General features: G+C 39.3%; 1 long non-coding RNA gene across 1 annotated transcript; it reads left to right on the forward strand.

The window, feature by feature from the left end:
- Nucleotides 1-709: 709 nt before the first annotated feature.
- Nucleotides 710-11,190, forward strand: LOC144640486 (uncharacterized). The gene is made up of 3 exons (XR_013568405.1): nt 710-914; nt 8,379-8,584; nt 9,153-11,190. It is a non-coding gene; the product is annotated as an uncharacterized LOC144640486 (long non-coding RNA).
- The last annotated feature ends 228 nt before the right edge of the window (nt 11,191-11,418 follow it).

The following is an 11,418-nucleotide window of genomic DNA, read 5'->3' on the forward strand; positions in this document are numbered from 1 at the left end:
ATTAAAATAAGAATATCGTGTGATGCACGTGTCTAAACTCGGAAGATAATACGATCGAGTGCACTGACATATCCGTCATCTTGGATTTGAGCCTTCACGGTCAGCAGTTGCTCCCAACCCACGTGCTTCAAAATGGCGTCTCGAAGCGTAGCAAAAGAGTTGCTCCCCGGGGGGGTACTCCCATAAATTTCGGCTAGGGGTGTGCCGCCAAGGTTCTTAAACCCTGACCCTATTTAAGGATTAAGAAAGCGAAAATTGATACCCTTTTTAAGGCCCAAAACCGAAAAATGACACCCTATTTAAGGGGAGGAGAAACGTTCTGTGACGACCCAAATAACGGCTAACCGCGCACGGCAAGACACAAATCTTTAGAAAATCGCTTTTCTAATACCTGAACTGAAAATTCAGTTTTCAGATATCTTTTTCTCGTTTAGCTGGGCGTTTAATTTAGCTAATAGAATTTAGGTACCCTATCTAAGGATCACAGCGGGAACACATTGCCAAAAGGAGCAAAATTGATACCCTATTTAAGGACCGAGAACCTCAAAAACCATACCCTATCGGGCGGCACATACCTATATAGGCCACATATGGGAGTTCCCCCCGGGAGTTGCTCACTACACTGGACTAAATATTTGTGGATCCGCTTGGACAAGAAAACAAAAAGCGAATGAAGAAGTTCATCATTGATGTAGAACCCACATTTTAGCGATTTTCTTTTGTAAATGAACGCAAACACATGCCTGATCAATCGATACTTGTCTTGTATCCTGCTTCCGCTACGTGGTCGTCAGTTCGTGCTGTATTTGCGACTTGGTAGTCCACAAAATAAGCATTTTCAAGGAACACACTCTTGTTTTCTCCTCTGGAAATCCAAGACCTGGAACTCCCCCATGCCTTTGGAATTTCCAATCGTAAGTATCCCCCCATGCCTTCGGAATTCCAGTTCAATGAACCCCCCTTGCCCTCGGATTTCCAAAAAGCCGTCCGTGGTATCACTATAAACTCAAAACCCATGAAAATCCCATTAATTTATTCATGGTAAATTCATGACATATTCAAAGCTTTTTCATGGGATTTTTCATGGCTTTTTTCATGGGGTTTTTGCCATGAAAAAGGCATTAAAAAGGCATGAAAATCCTGTGAATATTTCCATATTCATGGCCCATGAAATCCCTCACATTACATGAAAGTCCTTTAAATACTCCTGAAAAAGCCATGAAAGTTCACTGAAGCAAGATACAGAATTTCATGGGTTTTTTATAGACAATGAAAATAAAGCCTGGGTTTTTCATGGTGTTGACTTTAATGGGCTTTTAATGGGTTCAAAAGTTTCATGGCCCATGAATATCCTTTGAATATGGAAATATTCATTGACCATGAAAATTTCTGATGGTTTTCATGGTGTTTTCATGATCAGACACCATCTGGTTCTCTAAAGTTTTCATGGGGTAGGTAAAGGCCCAGAAGCACCATGAAAATGCCTTTAAAACAAATTTCACTTTTTTCATGGGTAAATCAAGCACACAAATACATGTAACATCAATTTGCCATTAAACTTCCATAAATTATGAATCCTATAAAATGGAACTAAAATAGATACGAGAATGCCCTGTGCTACACAAAAAATATTATGAAGATCAAGAAACAAGCAACAATACAAAACTGCACCAAAATACAATGAATGAGTCACAAGCCATGCACAGACAGCTTTATGGTTAATTAACAGCTAATATATAGATTGGTGACTGATACCAAAAGATCAAGCCCACATAAGATTTAAGACGAACAGAAACAATTTTGATTATTTATTTCACTTTTCTCACTAAATTTGCAGGATTTCTCATGTGACAAACATGTGTAGTGACTGCCATTGAAAGCCCTCAAATTTACAGTTGTTCAAGTTTCAAAGACTACATTTTCCTGCTAGATGTACATCCCACTTATGATTAAAAAGTCTCAAAGTACCGATCATCAGTCATGTTTGTGAATTGTTTTTCACTTAGCTTTTTAAAAATCATGACATTGCTCTGTTGGTGAATGTCTTCATCGAGCTTTTCTGCTGCAATACCTACAAAAGCACAAAGCAACATTCGATTAAAATCAGATCTTCTCTGGGCGTGGAATACACACTTTAAAAGCACAATTATTCATAACAGAAACATACTTTGAGATCGATTTCTATCACAAGTTTAGGTGCTATCTTTTAAATAAGTTTCTAAAACAACTTTAAGCTTCAGCTCAAGCTTATTTGTGAATAATTGCAGGAACAAAGCATACATTTATGCATGTATGCAGATCAACATCACACTGACTGCTGATTAATTCCGAGGGGATTGTTACAAAAACCTTTATCTAAACTATTACTTTTAAAAACCACACGATTCTTTCTACTCACATTCTCTTTTAGAGGTGAAAAATCTTGATTTTGTTGCTTTTAGAATCATTTCAAGAGGTATAGTTCTTCGGTTCTCAGTTCTTTCAACTGCCTTCGACCGTTGAAATCGCGCGCCTAAAAAGAGCCTTGCATCATGGGATAGATTAACTGGTTCTCAGAGCCTTCTCGTCCAAATCCAAGATGGCGGTGCGTGTAGCCAAATTTCACAAACACACTCGGCTTTTTACGCCATTTAATGGCGTTCTGTTGTCTGGAAAGTAGCCAGGAAACGTTTAAAGAAGCATATGATGGTTCCAAGCAATGTTACTAACGGATTTGGGACATTATTGACTTTCATTGAGAGAAAGACGAAGTATAGTCAAGTTGGAACTTGAGGAGTTCGAACGCTCCCGAACACTGTGGAGTGTGCTCCATGAAACTTATGTGGGATTCCATTGCAATATCTTTTCGCTCAACCTTGAGCATTCCAAACGGTAAACTGACTGCTTTGGAAATTATTTTGTGTGCATATGGTATATCAGCAATAACAACGATGCGAGTTTCCCGCATGGTGGATTTTCAAGATCAAACTAAAAATTAATTAAGCGTACGTGCGATGCATATGTACATGTTGCTGTTTGAACATTGTTGATGGGAATGTAAGTATTTATAAATTAAGACCAGTAGAGTGTTAAGTGAAAGTTGTATTACACAATGAAACAGTTATGGTACCTTGAGGTTCTTGAATTTGTGCACTGTTCATAATTGTGCCTGAATTCAGTTTTGACCAGGTGTACAGGTACACAAGAGCTGACACAAAAGGCCAAACAAAAAACAACAGCTAAACAATGACTCCCAAACAAGAACAATACAATGGTTATTCCCTTGTGCACTGGTACAAAAGGACATAGCCCAAAATTCTTTCCTGTTGATCTAAAAGTTTTAAACATCAACCAATGCACATATAAAACATTTATAACCGATACCGCTACCAAAGGAATACATGTATGCTTCATGACATTGCATTTTTTGATATGTGAGAATCTGATGTTTAATAATGAACCATTAAAATTCTATTCTTGATATTTATGATGAATATTCTTTAATTTCTAAGTTAGCAAACACTATTTTAATGGTAAATTAATGGCCATGAAACCATGTGATCATGGCTTATGAAACATTTTCATTTTAATAAGATCATAACAACACGAATGGCTAGGACAATAGTACAGGCTTGTGCTAATATTACTGCAAAGTGTAGTTTATAGCTTCTGATCACTAGTTTGAATCCAGAGATGGGATACCCAGATCCAGGCATTCACCCTTCTTGCGAGTACTTTGTGTACATTGAACTTTTCAAAGGAAGGTTAGTTCAGTCAAAGCCAATGTTAACTTTCTTTTTCTTTTGTCGATATTAGTGTCTCATTTATAATCCCAGGGGGGTACTCGAAGTATACATGACGGGGGCGTCCAACGAATTTTTTTGGGTTGAAAATTTATACGCTCGGTATTTTTTTGGGTCAAGAGATCTGTCACGTACTTTTTAGGTCTTAGTGTATTTTTTTGGGTCTTATCTCCGAGCAAACTTTTCGTTTCAGGTTTTCGTTGCGATCAGTGGATCAGAAAAATATTCATTTGAACTTTTTTTCAGCGACGTGCATTAGAAAGTTCTGCTTAATTGAATAAATCAGTATTGAGGTATTTAAGTCTTGAATTTTTTTGGTTTGGAAATTTTGATGCCAGGTATTTTTTTGGGGTCTAAAATTTTAGGCTTGTGTATTTTTTGGGGGTTTGCAATATGAAGTTCCGTCGGACCCCTCCGACATTTATACTTCGAGCACCCTCCCCTGGGTTTAAAATATTGTAGAAATTTAAAAGTATTTCCTGCTTAATTAAAATATAATTTAGTTAGCAATATTATCAAGTACACATAATTGTATATAAATTACATTGTTTTTGTTAAAAATTTTAACCTGTTCATTAATGAGGCAGATGTCACACAATTCTAGGCAACTTTGGCATTGACCAACTGTTCGTAGAATTGACTAACATACCACAATAAGGGGTTTAAACTGTAAAAGAACGTACAAAAAAGCAAAAAGGGGCATGGATGAGCAAAATTCAAGAAGATTTAAACAGATTGTGGGTTAATTTGAAAAATGTCAGCGTGACCTTTTTCATGTTTATCTCAATTTGAATGAAAGTTTCATTTTCAATATACTGTATGCCAGAAATTCATTTATTCACACCAATTTCCTCTGCCAATTTAATTAAAGAAAATGAATAGAATTAACTGTAATACAGTGGCCTAGCCACTTTAAAACTCAACTATTGTCATTCATCTTGAATGTTCTTTAATTTTTAAGTAGGACAACATTAATTTAATGAAAAATTCATAAACCATGAATTTTTTAATGGTTAATTCATGACCATAAAATTCTATGATCCAAAAGTTTACTTTCATGAGTCATGAAAATGTTTTTCATGAGCCATGAAATTGTAGAGTTTGAAAACTCTTCAATTTCATGGCTCATGAAAACATTTTTCATGAGTCATGAAATTGAACCTTCAATAAATGTTTTTTTTTTCATGGGTGATGAAAAATTGTGAAAATGGATTTCATGGCATGTTTTCATGGTGCATTGCTATTCGACATGATTTTCAAGGGAAATTCATGACCCATGAAAGTGCCAATTTTAACTTTCATGGGTCATGAAAAATATTTGCCATTTTTTCATAGGAATTTCATGGCCACAGATATGGCCATGAAAATCATTTTTGCGTCTTTCATGGGCCATGAAATCAATTTCATGACCTTTTCAAGGGATTTTAATGGCATTTTAATGGAATGGTGAGTTCGCCCAATTCAGGATAAGACTTTTTAAGCTTATGAGCGACAAACGCGACAATTGTTCGACTACAATTAAATTCAAAGGATGCAGTTTTCATTGGAACTCTTAAAATGCTGAGAAAGTCGTCGAAAAAGGACAGAGAAGCGAATAAAATCTGACGTACTACCACTAACGGTAAAACCTCCTGACTCGCGTAGTCAAATTTCACTCTACGGCTGGACGTGACTGACTGACATGCGCAGTATGTTATATTTGGTGAAAATTACTTCCTGCAGCCGTAGTAGCACCTCGCCGTAGCGTATCTTAAACTGCCTATTAATGCACCAAATTAAAGTGTTATATGTTTATTGTGACGTCAGTGCATGCATCAGGGAATAAGACTGCTAGGCACTTACTGTTCTATTGAAACTGGAATTAAACTCCATCTGTGCGGGCCAACTGCAAAAGCATAGAAATCTAGAAAACAGCATCTAAAAATGTGCCCAGAATAACTCAAGAAATGACTAGCTTCTTCTGATCCTTTGTTTATTGTTGCCTTATTAGAAACTCTTCCATTGGTTCACAATTACTGGTACTTTTATCCATTTCAAAGTAGGATGTTACATCGACATATTAGTCTTGTTGCATTAAATTAATTTAAGGTTACTGTAGACCATCAGGGGTGTCTTCCGAAAAATCGTTCATACGCGCGTTTCTTTTTACAAAACCTTAGAAAAGTATACCGTAAACACCCACGGATAAGCCGCACCCGCAGATAAGCCGCACCCTGAGTTTAACAACTCAAATGTTGGAAAAAAGTTTTTTGAAAGTAAATCAAAGAAAATCCAAAGTCGAGTCTTTAGGAAGTCTTCTTCATCGAACGTAAACTCAATGAACATTGAAACAGAAAATACTTCAGTCTTACCCACAATTTGAGCTCTTTAATATAATGAAAACCAACTTTGACATATTATGGGTGGCCTTTTTCTGGCATTTGTTGACAGGTATTTCTTCATTCAACATTGTTTTTCCATAGATTTTTGTGTGACAACAACAAGAACTTGCGTTAGTAAACTAGCTTAGTAACCAGGCATTTGATTCGACGTGAAATATGGGACTAGGGCGAGAACGTAAAGCAAAACAAGATGGCGATGGAGGCGTTCGGGTTTCGTGGCTATCGTAAAGTATCAATATTACTGTTAAAGTTATAGGCCATTGTCGACACTGCAAACAGTAAAGGAGCTGTCAAACTTGCAAAAGTACAGACCGGTACTCTCTTGTAGTTTTATGTTATATTAATTTACATAATTTTCCATAAACTAGTGTCAGTTCACGAAAATTTACGGCACCTTTTCCTAATGTTCCCGCAGATAAGCCGCACCCCCGGTTTCGAGCGAAAATTTTTGGAAAAAAGGTGCGGCTTATCTGCGGGTTTTTACGGTATATCACTGTAAAGCTAATAGAATGTAGAATCTAAAGAAACAATTATTTTAAAGATTTAGTCTAATGGTAAGCTTGCACAAGCCTGAAACCGCAACACTGACAATGTTTGCTAAATTGAATTACCTGCTTTCGTGTTCGCACATACGACCAAACAAACTGGACAGTGTCAATCAGCAGGTAATGGACTACAAAAGTGTGTGAGGCTTGTTGAATATTCTTATTGGTTGCTGAGAAAATCTATTGTAAACTCGGCGATTAGAATATTTGCTGATCTTCGTCACCTAAGAAGGCGTAAAATGCGAAATATTTGAAATATTAAAAACGCCTCACACACTTTGGCGCGTTAATAACCAAGGAACATTTTGGCAAAGTTTCGTTAAAATCCGTCAAATCTACATACCCTATTCGCTTGAAGCAGTGGAATCTTTGCAAAAATAAAACCCAAGTTTTTTGCTCCTAAAGATTTGCAAGCTTATCACACCTCATCAAAGTGTTTGTCAACGCGGTCATGCCGCCGACCAATTGAAACACAAGTTTGCGTCCCAGAGACTCCTCACCAAAATAGTTCATTGAAATTCACTAAATCAAATCATGGTTGAATGATTTGAACGTGGCTCCGAACCGCAAATTTGGCCCGAATATTTGGAGTACTAGCAGCTCGATAGGTGGAAAGTAAGGACAACCAGAATGGATTCCAACATGGGAAAACAAAAGGAAAATGAAGCGCTAGCAAACGGGAAAGAACGGGAAACCAGCGGCGAAAATAGCAGCCAAAATCAGCTGACCGGCGATCCCAAACAAAGTGCTGTAGCGGGGATGAATTTGTTCGGGAAAGCTTTCCCTTGAGTGTTATTGTTTGATTTGTTCTTGAGCTCTAACTGGACATCAATTTGCTTCTGGCTTTCTTCTAATCTCCCTCTTTCATTTTCGTTTTCTTTAACGCGGTTTTCTTACGAAATTTCGTCCAAGTTGTGTTCTCTCTTTTCGACGAACTCATATCATTTTTTTTTACAGACTTGTGCATGAAAATTCACTGATCCTTGTTGCCTAACCCATGCTAAACAGCACAGCTCTTTCGATGCTAATTAAACATTCAAATCTGCGTAACTCGAGTCGCCGGATGAAGTTTTCCACGAAGAATTTACGGAGCGCTCACCATGTGTAATAAGGATCATAACACCTTTTGCTATTTATTATTTTTTCTAAAAAGAAGTTTTCCCTCGATATCTTGCGATTTTTTTAACAATTTTACATTTCTATTTTCACCAAACTATAAATCAGTGTTTTAAGTTTAGAATGAGCAAAGAAAATTTTTTTTGCAAAATTTGGCCTCTGAAGGTCTACAGTAACCTTAATGGAGCTGGGAAGTATTTCTGTGCAAGTCTTTGTGTTTGGTTGTGGGAGGCGCAGTGGCCTAATGGTTAGCATGCCGGACTCTAGAGCGGGAGTACCTGACTCTCCACCCAGGTGTATAAATGGGTACCGGCGAAATAATGCTGGGGGGGGGGGGTACCCTGCGATGGACTAGCATCTCATCTAAGGGGGAGCAGAAATACTTCTAGCTGCTTAATGCTAAGGAAACCGGGATAGGCCCCGGCAGTAGGTGCCACTTTGGCTCGAAACTGCCTCTTTGTTTGGTAAGTTCCTTTGCAGCTGTTGTTTGGTTTGAAATATTAATGTAGGAACTCACAAGGAAAACATTTCTCCTTTGTTAATATGTGATTAAGCACTTGTTTCCATGGAGAATGGAAATGTCGTACTACAGACCAGTGTGAACTATCAAAGTCAAGAAGTTGTACAGTTGCTGTAGATACCCTAGGTAGAACACTCCAGTCAGATTGCCCAAAAGGCTTTTGGTGCAAAGTTCAGATACCGGGTATTCCAGAGGCTGGCATTCCAGAGGTAGCCGTGTGCACGCCTGGACATCCAACAAGTATGTTGACATTTTGGTACTTAGTGGGTGCCAAGTTTATGCTAGCTTTATAACTTCCATTGTAATCTGTGTGTTAATTTATACAGTTGAACCCCTCTTAACTGACATCTTTTTAGTGCTATTCACCTGATCCGTCATGCAAACCCTTCCTCTGTAATACAGATGCTCCATAGTATGGACACTGTACTCTTCCCTGTCCCTTTGCTGTCCATTTTAGATTAAGACGTTTGACTCTATTTACTGTTAAGTACATTCTTGCTAGGGGTTACCGGTTGTCCATTGGTATTTGGCAAACCTCTTGTCCATAGGGGAAGTCCATGTGGGGAGGTAGAGCGGGGTGAGGGATGGAGGGGTCACTTCTTTTTAAACTTCTAGAATTGAAGGGTTTGTTTGCACACGAGGATGCATTGTTAACAGACCAGTAAAACCTTTCAGCAATGCATGTGTTGAGTTTGCAGTCTAAAGATTGTCATAAAACTCTGTGAACTTAAATCAAGGGAACAATATTATTGCAAATTAAAGTGTATTGTTCAATACTCTGTCTAATTGTCAGTACCTTGCTTTTTAGACATTGAAGCAGCTTCAACAGTGTCACCACCAACTTCACAATTGCAAGGTGATGTTGCCTTTGTTGCTAGTGTATTTCTTGGTTAGAGGATATGAACGTTGATTGTTATTATTATTTATTACCGGTATAATAGTTAAATGTAATTTGATACAAGAAATATAAATGATAAGAATCAACGTTTCGGTGCATCTTGCGCCATTATCAATGTTACATTAGTGATAAAAAGCGGCTGTGAAAAGGCTAAGTTGAAAGGGAATTTGCATAAACAGTGCTAAGATAATTACATGAATACTTTAGCATGAAGAGAATTGGACTGTACATTCAGTGTTCAGGTTGTTCAAGATCTCAAACCGGCACTGATCGGCTTGGCGTTGTTGAATTTGTAGTAGCTTTCTCAGCGTTTTTTTTTTCTCGATTTGTTGGCGTTAACTGTTGCTGTTTTAGATTCTCGAAGTGTTCCCTGTTTGCTGGCTGGGTTTTTATAAGGCTAAATGCAATATACCGTATTTATTCGATTTAGCGCCCTGGGCGCTTATTAAATTTTTGGTCCTTGGAAGTGGGCGCTTATTCGAGGTGGGCGCTTAATCGAATAAATACGGTAGGCAAAAATAACCTTGAGCCAATGCGGTCAGGGGTCTCCCCATTTAGCGTACGTGACCTGCGTGGATCTCATGGGGCATGTTGTGTTCCTCTTGACCTGCATTGTTCTGGGTCACTTTACATGCTGATCTTTGCGGATCGTTGCGGATCAATTGCCACTGATCGTTGCAGATCACCGGCCATTCAGTGCTTTTGTGTGGAGCTTTTGTAGCGGATTCTTGCTCCCATCCCTCCCGCCCTTGTGGTCTGTGGGTTTAGGTAAGTAAAGGGTCAGGTAAGTATTGACCACTGAAGCTTTTTCAGTGTGACGGTGCCAGTTGGCAGCCACTGCAGGGGGCGGTTCCCACTTGCAGGGTTGCCATGGATACCTCCCTGCTATGCCTGAATTGCTCGGGCTCCCGCCAACCTGTAAGGCACCAGTTCCCAAGCTCATCTATTAGCGATGAGCTTAATTTGGCCTCCGTTGGCAGCAAGTTGTTGTTTGCTTCCAGTGGCGTTGTGTTTTGTCACACTGTGGCGTTGCTGCCTGTTTTCTTCAAAACACCGTTGTCACCATCGCTGTTTGTGGTTACTGTGAAGTTTTGGTGATCTTTGTCTGTGTTTTTTTCTCCTTCCTCGCTTCTTGCTGTGGTATTTGGTTTGTTCGAAGCCTGTTGTTGCACATGTGGTTGCAAAATGCCACCCCTAACTCGTTCTACTAACAACAGTTTGTCTCCAGAAGACATGCCACCGTCTTTGCCCACTCTGATCTATAGCCCCTGCATCCGTTTCTGTAGGCTCTGGGCAGCCATTAATTAGCAGAGGAATCGAATGCTGACGCTGTGGTTCACACTCTTGGTAGCTCGCTTCCCACAATCTTAGCATTGATTCAAGAGAACGCGCCCTCACCAGCCGTTAGCGTCGCGCCGGCAAGCTCCTCCGGATTGCCGATTGTCACGAGTGCTGCTGTTACCGTGGCTGCAGGATCTTTGGTGCATTGCCTTTATTTGTGCCGACTTTTACGCCAGTGACAGCCATATCCAACTGAAGGTCGGCCCGCCTCTGGGCTCCCATTGCCTCGACAAGCACAAGTATGTCTTTCAACTCTATGGGCAGTCTGCCTGGCTTGGAAAATTCTTCCTTGTGGCCTGAGGCAGACAAAGCATTTATTGTTGGTCCTGGTCATGCCCCAATCCCAGCCAAGCTGGTAGCCAAAATCACGGAAGGTCAGTCAGTGGAGTTAGCAGTTCTGTTGTCAGTCAATCTTCGAGCCGTGGAGCTGGAGCCACAGGGGTTCTTAGAAGGAAAGCTATTGGTGTCTAAATCAAAGTGGAAATAACCAATATTTTGACTTGGACAGAGGCCTTCGTGATTTTCCAGATGGTTACTTGTGCAGCACATCCACATCGTTGGTCAGAGTTTACAAAGTACAAGTTACTGATCATTCAGACGGTACTGCAATTCTCAGGCACAGCATGGTTGGAATACGATCTTGCATTTAACCCTTTAACTACCAAGTTTCTGTGACTTTTTTTTGAAGGTTTTTTCTTAGCTTAGACATTCTGTAGAACTTTGTGATTGCATATAAGAAGTTCAAGTAAAAATGTGTGTTGTTTCGAAACACCGAGGACTCAAATCTTTATTGTGACATCAGAAGTCGACAGTTGCTTCCTTCGTAGGCGAGCTG

The sequence above is a fragment of the Oculina patagonica genome, unplaced genomic scaffold (assembly GCF_052425735.1).
Source record: "Oculina patagonica isolate OP01 unplaced genomic scaffold, crgOcupat unplaced304, whole genome shotgun sequence".
NCBI classification, from domain to species: domain Eukaryota; kingdom Metazoa; phylum Cnidaria; class Anthozoa; order Scleractinia; family Oculinidae; genus Oculina; species Oculina patagonica.